This window comes from Scleropages formosus, chromosome 5 (assembly GCF_900964775.1).
Source record: "Scleropages formosus chromosome 5, fSclFor1.1, whole genome shotgun sequence".
NCBI classification, from domain to species: Eukaryota; Metazoa; Chordata; class Actinopteri; order Osteoglossiformes; family Osteoglossidae; genus Scleropages; species Scleropages formosus.
This window is the reverse complement of record NC_041810.1, coordinates 28,168,806-28,180,970: the sequence shown is the minus strand read 5'-3', so window position 1 is coordinate 28,180,970 and position 12,165 is coordinate 28,168,806.

Sequence of the window (12,165 nt, the reverse complement as noted above, 5' to 3'; positions counted from 1 at the left end):
TGGTTTGAGTAATGGAGATCAGAAATGCTCTAAGAAGAAGTGCTCCCTTTTGTTAACGTTAACTATGCTGGCAATGTTTGACAGAGTTTTAAGGGACTCCATTGTATTTTGTGACCTTCAGACCGTGGCCTGCACATTTATAAAGGAAAAACATGAGCTTTAATGTGTCACTAGCACCATGGAATGCCAGACCTTGTTACAGCCTGTGGAACAGGCATGTAATATACTACAACTGAAACATTTAATTTAGAGTTTTCAAAATTAGTTGATCAAACCAATAGTATTTTAATTGCAATTTTACAGATTTTAGCTTAAAAAAATTAAATATAATAAATCTAACACAAATACATTGATAAGCAAGTATAAATTAACACATTTTTATGTTTAATTGCAACAGTACATGGAACTCATCCACACTAGAAACAATTTTGTTGTGAAATTTGAATACCCTATTTAATTTACTGAGCTAATAAATCACAATTTAACAGATATAAAATGCTGCGTTCATTTTAAAGCAGCTGATTGGTCTTGTGAAAATAGCTGAAATCTGTGCACACATATCATACAATGGTGCAGATTTTTTGCTTGGTCAGAGGAATAAAGTAAATGGAGATATAATATCGCTGAGTTCATGATCGTGGATATGTGAACAGAAAGAAAAATGAGTCAAGGGCAAAATAACTGTCTGACCCAGGGTGTGTTACTAGCCAGAGTGACTAGCTTATCACCAGTACCTATAAGAAATACGACATGAGTGAATCAAGGTCAGAGGTTGCAGACCACTGGATCTTACTGAAATGCAGACCATCTTTGGTCCCTGAGGAACCCCGGTCTCCCAGTGTTGGCTTTCAACACAAGAGAACTGTCAAGCTCGCAGTGAAATCCTCAAAACTTTGCCTAGTCCCACTACCAAATGCTAAACGGCTTCAGGTTTGACACTTCGACCTGCACTGGTACTTCGTGTTACAAATATATTTTAATTATGAATTTTTAAACACACCAGCTTTTCTTTTATTGTTGATAGCGTTTCGTTTACCGTTCTGTTTTCTAAAGTTTCTATCTATCGTGAGTTGAAAACAACCTGTGTTTCCACTTCCTGCCATTAGTTGGCAGCAAAACACTCAGAAGATATAGGAACACCATAGAGGTGAAGGACTGCGTTCATTCCAAGTGCTTTTACAGCGTTTACTGTGTTTACAGCACCTGACTGCTGTTCCTGATTATGGGGAACAACAATAAAACGAGGAACACCGTCTATGTTTACGGGATGAATTCGTTGACAGTCTGCACTGATCAGGGGTTTTTGGAGAAAAATTAATTTTAGTTTTTGCAATGAATCAGTCAGTAGCATTGAATGAGAGGTCAAGGAGTTTACGCATTCTTATTTTCAGTAGTTTCAAACAAGTTTTCATTTTAATCTACTTTAGAAGTTAATAAAAAGTAAGAAAAGAGTTACACTGCGATGTAGAGGCATTGTGTTGGGGATGCATCCCCAACATGATGCCTCTACATCGACGAGCGATTTTTGATGATGGATGGATGTTATAGAGTATTTTTTTAAAATCTATTTCAGATTTGTCTGAGTTTTTTAAAAGAATTTAGCTGGTTAAAAAAGACAAACATATGTATTGTTGAGCTTTTATTGATTGCAGCATGATGAACGCGATTTTCAAGATACAAACAAATCAAGTTATGAACAGACTTGGAGCCACAGTTGTGTTCCTATGTTGAGGATCCTGTGTATTTCAGATTCGGCGGAAAGGGCTGTGGTTAGCACCGCGGTTAGCTTCTGCTGAGGCTGGGGGGATGGTGTGAGCTCTCCGAGCGATGCTCACACTGGCCTGAGTTTCAAAGCCGCACTTCCTGACTTTGTGTGGGAACACAATCGAGAGGGAGTGGGAGACGTTGGACCTTAACACTCTGCTAAAAATAAGCACGTCAACTTCAGTCAGGCCTGTTTCTTCTCTTCTCGAAAACTTCCAGTCATACTCCTGCAGGAGGGACACATCCCCTCCACTCGTCGCACGTGAAAGGTTCCGGCTCATGAATGCATGTAAAAAATATATTGATCAACTCACACTCTGTAGAGTTTCTCAGTAAAAGGGCCACATGTTTCTCATTGCAGGAATGAGTTGCACCTGGTTCACATTTGCTCGCTGTACCTGAGACCAAAAAGCTGTAGGTTTGCGTCTCGAGAGCAGAACCAAAGTCAGATCCACCAGAATGGCAGATATCCAGAATGGTTTCAGGGCGAGGCCCAGTCCAGAATGCTGCTCGTGAGCAGGCGGAGTTGGGTAAGAGGTAGAGCCTGGGCGATAAAGATGTCTCACGTGTCACTCTGCTATCTGCCTCCCCCACAGGGGGTCTGAGTGGGCCTCACTCACACATTCCCCTCAATTGACAGCAGACAGCTTGCACCATGGTGTATGGGGGGGTGGCACTATTGGACCTGTTCTTACTTCTATAACTGTAATGCAGGATCCCATAAATATACATTTGACACACACAACAACACACAGCCTCGCTTTTTATCGATTCATTTCACTCATTCATTGACGTGGAATTCCATCTGTTTCAGGAAGCCAACCACATCTATTTTACATTGAAATTACTATGAAGCTTAAGATACCAACTGAAATTCAGTTTAACAAATCTAAAGTGTATATCTTTATGTCCATGCTTTCTCTAACATACAGCAGGCACTGAGGACAGTGACAATGCTGAAAAAATAACACGACATTCACGTTTATTAATTTATCAGATGCTTTTCTCCAAAGCGACAACTCGGTAAACAAATGTACATCAGCAACAGACAAAGAGCTTTAGACACAGACACAGGATTATCAAAGTACAGCTGGCTTGTCTGACACCGCAAGGTTGCTGGTTCATACCCCTCGAGTAGCTGCCTATGGAAGTGACATTCAAACAGCAAATACGTAGATAGTCATAGCAGATGGTGTTGGACTCATTTACGGAGCTGTCAGGAGATCAGGGGTCAAATGGGTCTGAACGAGATGGGTTTGAAACCCTTCCTGGATCCTGGAAGAACCAGTTACGTGGATTTACGACGGTCAGTAGATAAAGGCTGGGCGCTCAGAGAGGCACGGAGGTAGAGATGGTTCACACAGAGGGAATTCCTCCTGAGTCACAGTGACAGATCAGAGGTTAATCACGGCTGAAGCTGTCAAGCACAGTGGCGGACAGTTAACGTTGTGTGGCTTCATAGAAGAAACAGAACCCCTCTGCCCACAGTCAGTCTAGCAGATCACAGACCAAATCCAACTCAGTTTATTTATACTGCAGACAATATACATACACGCCGTCGTCTGGAACGCTTGTCCCATAGGGGGTCGCGGGGAGCCGCAGCCTAACCCAGCATCACAGGGCGTGAGGTTGGAGGGGGAGGGGACGCACCCAGGACGGGACGCCAGTCCGTCGCAAGGCACCCCAAGCGGGACTCGAACCCCAGACCCACCGGAGAGCAGGACCCGGTCCGACCCACTGCACCAAAGCGCCCCCCACAGACAACATAATAAACTATAAAAATTCCTGTAACTATTCCAATGAATCTTGTCCTATATGGAAAAGTGGTAATGAATCATCCAGAATAAATGATTAAATGGAAATTAATTATCTTAAATATCAAAATATAAATATCGTAACAAAATACATATTTAAAAACTCAAATACACATTAAAGTGGCTCGTTTAAAAAGTTATCTCCTTTCCACGGGTTAGTTAGAGACTTGTCAGTTATATCACGAGTGTCTTGTGCATGTAGGTTTTTAATGTTATAAATCGCCGAGCTGCAACACAACGGCGGCTCCTCAATAACCGCCGCAATGACCGCTATAAGAACACGGGTCCTGACGGGACGCTCAGGTTTCCGTCACTCGCGACGCGCCCTCTGCAAAACGGGCCGCGCGCACGAACCAGCCTCCCCCGCAGCTCCTGACAGCTCCCCTTTCGAGGGGCATTATTTTAGTCCATGATAAAATATTTACTGCCTTTATAGCAATTCCGTGTCTAAATGAAAGTGCGCCCGTGAATATTTCAAATGTGCAAAGTGCCTCCATTTATTCTTTCCCGAAGCCGTGTTACTTTCAGTACCGAAAATCCTCCCAAAAAAAAAATGAAAAAAAAAAAAAAAAAAAAAAAACTTTCTGGGTTTTTGAAAGCTGGAGTGACTGACGTGTGGTCTGGGCTGCGGCCTGCAGACGCCGGACTCTTGCAAACGGAAAGGACAGCGGAGTCGACCGCACACTTTAAACAGTTTACTTCACGGATGGGGGGTGGGGGGTCACGGGTGCGTCGGGAAGCGTTACATAAACATGGGCCTGCTGTGGGGAGGTTTGCAGCCCTGGGCTGGAGATCCACCCGCTCTCAGTACCGCCGGGGCTCAAACACACCGCGTGCCGTGGAGATGGAGCGGCAGCAGCCAAGCAGGTGTGAGGGGGATATTTAGGTGAGCTGTGCGTTCAGATCCCATCCAAATACCCACCTGTGAACATTGCTGGAGGGGACCTGTGTGTTTAAATGGTACCGTGGCACAGAGCAGCAGGCCGTCCGTTTACGGGGGCGTGAGGGCACGGCTTCGGCAGAGCGGACGCCGGCGGTGGGGAAAAGGGCCGCGTCGCCCCGGTCCGCTGCGGTCGATCCTTTTATGGAGATTCCTCTGGTCCCGAAGAGCCTGTCACCGGGACATTTCCCAGGCCACCCTGCAGCAGCTTCAGCCCGTTCAGGAATAGTCGAGGAGTCACCTTGGTGACCCGAGACCTGTGGGAGAAGAGGCCGGCGCGTCCCGGGCACCGACGGGGGAACGCAGCGGAACGCGACGTCACGGCACCGTCCGTCCCGTGTCGATCGGGGTGGCGTTTACCCTGCGTGGTAAACTGTTACTGTTAAATTATATACAGGAAGAAACTTAAATGACTTTGTAAAGAAAAAAATTAATTTAAGAAGGTAGGCCTCATAAGAGCAGGAAAACGGAGGCGCTCAGGAAAATACATCACGCTCCCAGAACAATGAACTATGCCGAGCAGGAAAATCCACCAACGTGGCCCTTTTATGGAGCTCTCATGCACGGCAGCATTGTTTATTGTCAGAGGCATTTGGAAAGCAGCAGGTCCTCAGTCGCCGCTCCTCCGTAATGCTTTGTTTATAGTAACCGACGAAGAATAACGCTGAATGGAAAAAGGGGAAAAGGACAGGAGATATAAGCAAGGCTGGCAAGAAAATAATAATAATAAGGCTGATTATAGTAATTCAGCTGAGCGAGGCTTTTAGCCGACGCTGTGCAGCATGAGCTCCGTCATGGGGATTAGGTCTGTTCGGCTTGCGAAGGGGGTCTGTTTTGGGGGACGTTTCACTTCTTTGTTTTTTCTCTCCTTTTATGGAGAGGGTCGGCCCAGAGCGGCAGCGAGCGAACCGGCGAAACGTAACCGAGGTCCGCAGGAAACGGGGTCCGACGACGGGAGAAATAGGAAAGACGGGGGGTCGGGGGGGTGGTTTTGGCGCTGGAGCGATGGGGCAGCAGGTGGCGTAGCGGTTAGTCGCAGCGCTGCCCTCCTCTCGGAGGTGCCGGGTTTGAGTCCCACTCCTGCCGTAGTGCCCTTGATCACGGTGCTAACCCCAAACCGATACAGTAAAAGTTACCCAAACGGGTGAATTACTTCCGGAAGAGCACACACTTTTTCTGAGCCGGAGCCTAACCTGTCAACACAGGGCGCAAGGCTGGGGGGGGGCACACTCAGGATGGGATGCCAGTCCATCACAAGGCACCCCAAGCGGGACTCGAACCCCAGACCCGCCAGAGAGCAGGACCCGGCCAAACCCGCCGGGGTTTGTGAACCGTCTTGGGGAAAAGTGTCATGTAATAGCAATGGGACCCATGGGGATGATCAGCTACCCAGAGACCAGGTGACACAGAGTACGGCTTTGTCGTCCAGATATTAAGAAAATGTTGCTTTTCTTTGTATCTTTTCATACGCGTGTCGCTGCAGCCCTATGGAATTTCCTCTGGGATCGATAGGGTCGAGCATCTAACCGTCTGTCCATCTGAAAACAGGTCAGCCATACAACGGCAGCCCTCGGCCGTCGTGTTACGCAACATCGGTCATTAAAACGCACAGAAATTAATGTTAAATTCCCACACTGCCTGCACTGCTGAATGGGCTGAAGCTGGCAAAACGTTCTGGGCTTTTAGCCACTTTTTAAATGCTTGAGCGAGAGAGTGTGTGCGTGTGTGTGTGTGTGTGTGTGTGTGTGTGTGCGCACGTGCGTACCTCTACTTGTTTTGCTAACCATGTGGGGATAATTTTGGGACAAATGCCCACTCAAGATGAGAAAACCCTGAAAAAGATGCCATTTTTAAAGTCATTTTGGCAATGCAAGGGCAAAATAATATTTTTGTTGACTGCTTTCATGCTTCGTTCCCTGAGCTTCACTCATTGCAGATCGCATCCCGGTTCTGGGTTCGCCAGCACTGGACGTGCGGATCCGGGACACGATTACACACCTTCCCGGTGCGCGTGGTGACCATGCGGTCTGACAGTCTGACAGCAGTGCGATGGCAGGTATTTTCACCGCGATGTTTTTCACTGCAGCCTGCTGTGGGGTCAGCATCCCAAAGGTGACGCATCCGGAAGGGAGGAATTCCTCGACGCCCATCCTAGGAGTCGGACCGTATGGAAAGTGGGAGATTGCAGAGGCCAAGTGGAGAGGAATGCGCAGTCCAGGGGGCGAGCAACCACCGGGACCCACTTCCTTAAAAGGCCCTGGCTGTCACTGCGGGCTTATCTGCAACTGAGGGGAGGGCGGGTGGTGGTGATGGGGGAGGAGGGCGCCAGCCTCGTTCCCAAACTCCCCCCCCCCCCCCCATCTCAACCCTGCCAGCTCGGTCACATATCAGGTGCCTGGGTGATAGGCGTGTTGGTGTGAACCCCCCCGTGTCCCCTGTGTGTCCTGTGTAATGTGGCAGTGAACTTCAGGGAACCAAGGACAAGGAGAGATGGAAGGACAGCGAGAGCAGGAGGCCGGAGATCCACTTGAGTCGGTGGGTCTACACATGTCGAACCGCTTACCGTGATTTTTACCATAGCAGCTCAAGGTAGGTATCTTGATCGAGGTGGCGTACTACAGCAGAATGTGGGATTCGAACCCGGGTCCTTGGAACGGAAGACGTCAGCTGTCGCCACCACGTCACCTGCTGCCCCAGGTGTGACCAACGTTAACAGTTCACAGAACCCAAACACACCTGTGAGGAACCTTCTCGTCCACAAGCTAAGCCCGTCGGCACGGAGAGTTAGCGATGGCGCCATGTGGCTTCCCACTTGTCGCGATCGCAGCCGGACGCCGACTCGGCAGACCCCGAGGGAAGGCGACGGCAAATACAGCGTTTTGCCGCTTTGTCCATTACGTCACCGAACAGGACGGAAAGTAGACAATCGGATGGGTTCAGGCTGCTGTGTACCTGCACCACGTCCCGAGACGAAAGAACTCTACTTCCGCCAAGGCACCGTAGAGCAGCAACTCTTTGCTCCTCCGAGCCATTCTTGTTCCCACGGTGCTTCCTTTTTGAGGTGTGGTGACCAGATCTATGTACGGTACTCCAGCGGGGGTCTTTTAAGCACCGCAGCAAGACTTCCTGCGATTTGGGCCGACAGCGGTAACCTACCGACGGCCTCGAGACATCGGCGCAAAAAGTGTGACGACGTCCTTCAAAAGACATCGGCATTTCGGTTAATAAAGTGGATTTTTTAATGATGTTTTCGCTTAATGACACTCTCGCATGCTCACTTTTGTTAACGGCCTGTCCTCATCGGGGTCGCGGCGGTCCGGAGCCTATCCTGGAATCGCTGGCCAGCAGGCTAGGAGCGTATACCCTGGATGGGACGCCAGTCCATTGCAGGGTAGTTTTTCCATTAATATGACGTTTTTAATCGCGAGTAAGAAGGTATTTCGATTATCGAGGCGTTCCTCGTTAATTGGAGACATGAAAACGGCCGAAGCGCCGAAGAAATGCACGTAGCACAACCGGGAGGGACCACGAAGGATCGCTTTCCATAAACAAGGCCATCCCTTTCAAGACGGGCTTCAAAAAGTTGCGAGAAAGTCCAAAAGCAGTGGGAATTCCCTTTCTGCTCTCCGGGCAAAGCGTGGAAAAACGCCTCACTTCCTGTCTCGTTTTTCGCTGTGCGCCGCGGACGTCGCCGGGAGGTCAAACCTCGCGGAGTCCAGCTCTCCGAAACAATGGTCCTTTCAGTGGAGGAGAGAAAAAAAGCAATCGCTACGATCTGGTCGATAACCAGGCGTACTACTTAAAAAGGATGAAAACTCGCCATGCAGAACTTCAAACCTTAAAGCAGCAGATAAAGGGTGACGGGCCATAAAGCATAACCAGAGGGGCAGGAGCTGTCGGGCGGCACGGGGCAGGTGCGGTACGGCTAATGCCGCCTCTAATCAGAGCGGCGTGAAAAGACCACTCCGGATTGATCGCTCCCGCGGTCAGACGGGGGCTGGCGGGCCGATCCGAGTCGCAGCGAAGGCGTTCCGCCCACCGGAGCGCCGGACCGGGCCAGGCCGGGCAAAGCCGCTTTTAGCAGCCCTCCGTGGGCCTTCCGTCTCACTGCACCCCTTCCACACAGTCGATTCTTCGGCTTCATTACCCCTGCAAAGTCGAAAAGTACTCCCCCCGTCACCCGCTCGCCGGGCCTCCTTTTAGAGGCAACCAGAGAGATGGACGGAGAATTAAAAATAAATGCCGTTTGCAGCCTACGACGGACGGGGTGGGGTGCGGCTGAGTTTCGGAATCTATCGGCCGACAAGCGCGGGGAAGCGGACACGTTCCGCTCTAATTGTCTTTCTCTGACGCTCACGCGTCGTACATTATTTAGGGGGTCCACACGCAGACCCCGGGTTCGTCAACGCGAGCGTCAGGGTGGGGGCGGGAGGGAGGGGGAACTGGGCACACGACTCACTCGCAAGTGTGGGGCGCCGGGGCCACACCGTGAGATGCGTGTCAGGGGAGTCAGGGTATCGACTGCTCAACGTTCGTCTGCTTTCTTTCTCGACGTCCTTGTGTGCAGACCATGTCACGCAGACATGTTAATAACAAATAGTGTGGAAGAGATGAGCAACAATTATCTCAATTTCAAAAACATAGTCTACAGTCAAAAGGAAAGCACCTAGAACAGCTCCTAGAATCAGCAAGGAAGCTATCGGCGTTCCTCCACCTCTGGCCTCTTGGTGGTCCCGTACATGAGGGTCAGCCTGAAGGTTCTCAGATTTGGCCATTATGAAGCAGAACAAACTCCATCTGTCCCTCAGAGCTGCTGAATCCATCCCTGTGTTCAAGAAGGGTCTACGGCCCATCTCTTTGAGACCCATTTCTATGCTGATCTCCTAATGGCTACATAAACGAGTCCAACACCATCTGCTGTGATCATGTGTGTATTTTCTCTTTGAATATCACTCCTATGAGGAGCTACTTGAGGGATATGAACCGGCAACATACTGGCATCAAACAAGCTGTGCAGACCTCCGCCCCCCAAGGAAGATTCACGAATCCAACATTGACATGGCAATCATGGACATCAGAGCTTCTAAATCCAGACTCCTGTCTGCCCTGCTGTTTGACAACCACCCCAGCGTGCATCTTAGCCATCTGCCAGAGGTAAATGTGTAATGAAAACATCAACAGCCCTGTTCTCCTGCACCCTCCAGTCGCACCCAATCCCAGCAAGAAGAACAACGTCTTTGTTCTCCACACTGCGCTGCCCACCCCAAGCATCGGCCCGCTGCTCTCTCGCTGGAAAGGAGCATTGTCGCAGAGCACCTGTATAAATCATGAGCCTAGAGCACAGTGTGCGGTAAGGGGGCTCTCAGAGGCACAACCCCCTCCAGCATCGCCGACAGGCCTTTCCATCGCATGGCGGGGGGGGGGGGTGACTCTTCAAAATGCAGTCGTGACGAAGGAAGCTTATCCTCCTGCTCCCTGGCCTGGAAAAGCTGGCAATCCGCTGCAGGCTTCCGGATCCCAAGCCGGATCCATTATGGAAAAGGCACTCAGGCTGAGGACGTGTATCGGCTGACCGCTGCTTCAGCACGGAACGAAGTGGCTGAAGATCACATCCAGTGGACCAGCGACCACAAAGACTTACTTTAAGCCTCCACACTGATCCCCTGGTATCCAACCCTAATTTATGCCTGAAAACTGAGTGCTTTTATGAAATAAATCAATTAATTCCATTATTTCTTATGGGGAAAAAATTCCGCTTGCTCCAAGTTCACCCCAACATCACCTTAACTGATCCTTCAAATTTTAGGAAAGATATGAAGGAAAGATGGGGACCACTAGAGTGGAAAAAACTGGGTAACACATTTAAAGCAGAATGAATAGCCGTTGGGGGACATGGCGGCACAGCAGGTTTGGCCTGTGCCTGCTCTCGGGTGGGTCTGGGGTTTGAGTCCCGCTTGGAGTGCCCTTCAACGGACTGGCATTCCATCCTGGGTGTGTCCCCTCCCCCTCCAGCCTTGCGCCCTGTGTTGCCGGGCCGGGCTCCGGCTTGCCGCGACCTCGCTTGAGAGAAGCAGTTTCAGTCAGTGTGTGTGTGTGCATAACCGTTAACAAAATTATATATGAAAATAAATTTTAAAAATCATTACTTTGTAAAGGGAGGAAGACGAAGGCTATGTGTCACATTTAAATGACGTCATTATTAATGACAAGGAAATTAAAGCAAAACGGTACAAAGCAAAGCATGTAAAAAATATGAGTACGCAAGCGAGACCACAGAGTTCCAGACTGCAGCCGAGAGCGTGGGTACACAGGTCCCACAATGCAGTGCGTCTCACAGTCGCTCACATAGGCACCCGCTACAGCTGTGGAATGCAGCATTAGATTTATCACTTTGTGCTGAATTTTGCAAACGGGATAAATGAAATTCTGGACTGAGTAATGATAAGTGGTTTCAATAATCAAGGACCTCTTAAGCGAAAAAAAATGGATATCGAGAAACCGAGCGATGGGGGGCGACTGCATTTACCGACACATTTGACTAATTGCATGTTTTGTGATTAGACAATTAAGAATTAGGACGTTTCCCCGAAAAACCTTTCAGGTGCCAAGAGTTGCCACACTCTGAAGGATCTGTAGGACTCAGTTGGTCTGTTAGTCAGCTGCAGACTGACACCCACAGCAAAGCACCTCTTCCTCCCTCAAGGGTGTCCACAGAGGTGTGTGTGCGTCCCCTCTGATGGCACCCAACTCCCACTCTCTCCGCTGCCCCTGAGATGTGTAGACCAACACCAGCTCCACGTGACCAGCCCACCAGTTCCTCGGTCAGTACAATCGCACACTCCCAGACTGCTAAGGTCTGGTCCAGTCTACCAAGGTCGTCTCCGAAGCTGGGTGGAGTCACAGCCGATGCACCAACAACTGGAGGAGTCACTGGAGACGCAACCAGATCGAGAGACTCCTGAGTGTCTCTGAAACCACAGGAAGACGGTATAAAGATGGCGACGGCAGCAAAGCTACGCAGGAAGACAGCCCCTGCGACAAAGAGAGGAGCACGTGGATAGCGTCCCCCATCCCCCGCTGCTCACGGGTGGGCCTCATGTTTTATTCTGGAAAGCGGCCCCCTCAGCTGGTCCCGAAAGGCTGCGTCGCTCGGCACTCTTCCGCCCACACGCCTGGCTGGACACGTCCGATGGCATCAGCATCACGGGCCGCTCCGGCACTTAGCCTCTGTTCCCCGTGTCCTCCACAGCAGGGCCAAACATCCATTTTCAGGTCTGAGGAACCTCACAAGTGCCAGACCCAGTTGGCCAAGTGCCCCTGGCTGCCTCTCCACCTCCCCCCACTTCCAGAATCATCCATCTCCCGATGAAGCACTGGTTTAAAGCAGCAGAATTTAGACAGCTTGGTAAACGGTGGCGTTGGAACACATTCTTAAACTGCAAGGAAATCTGGTGAGGAGAGGAGGTGATGTCCAAGACGATGCTGGGACAGAAGAATCGGGGAGGATGCGTCTTGACAACATCTCCTGGATCAGTCTGAGCCACAAGACAGAATCCAGGCACTCTACGAAGAATACCATGGAAGTTCATACCATACCGTGCGTCGTCCGACACATTAATGAGCCATTTTTTGGATGATCTCAGTCGT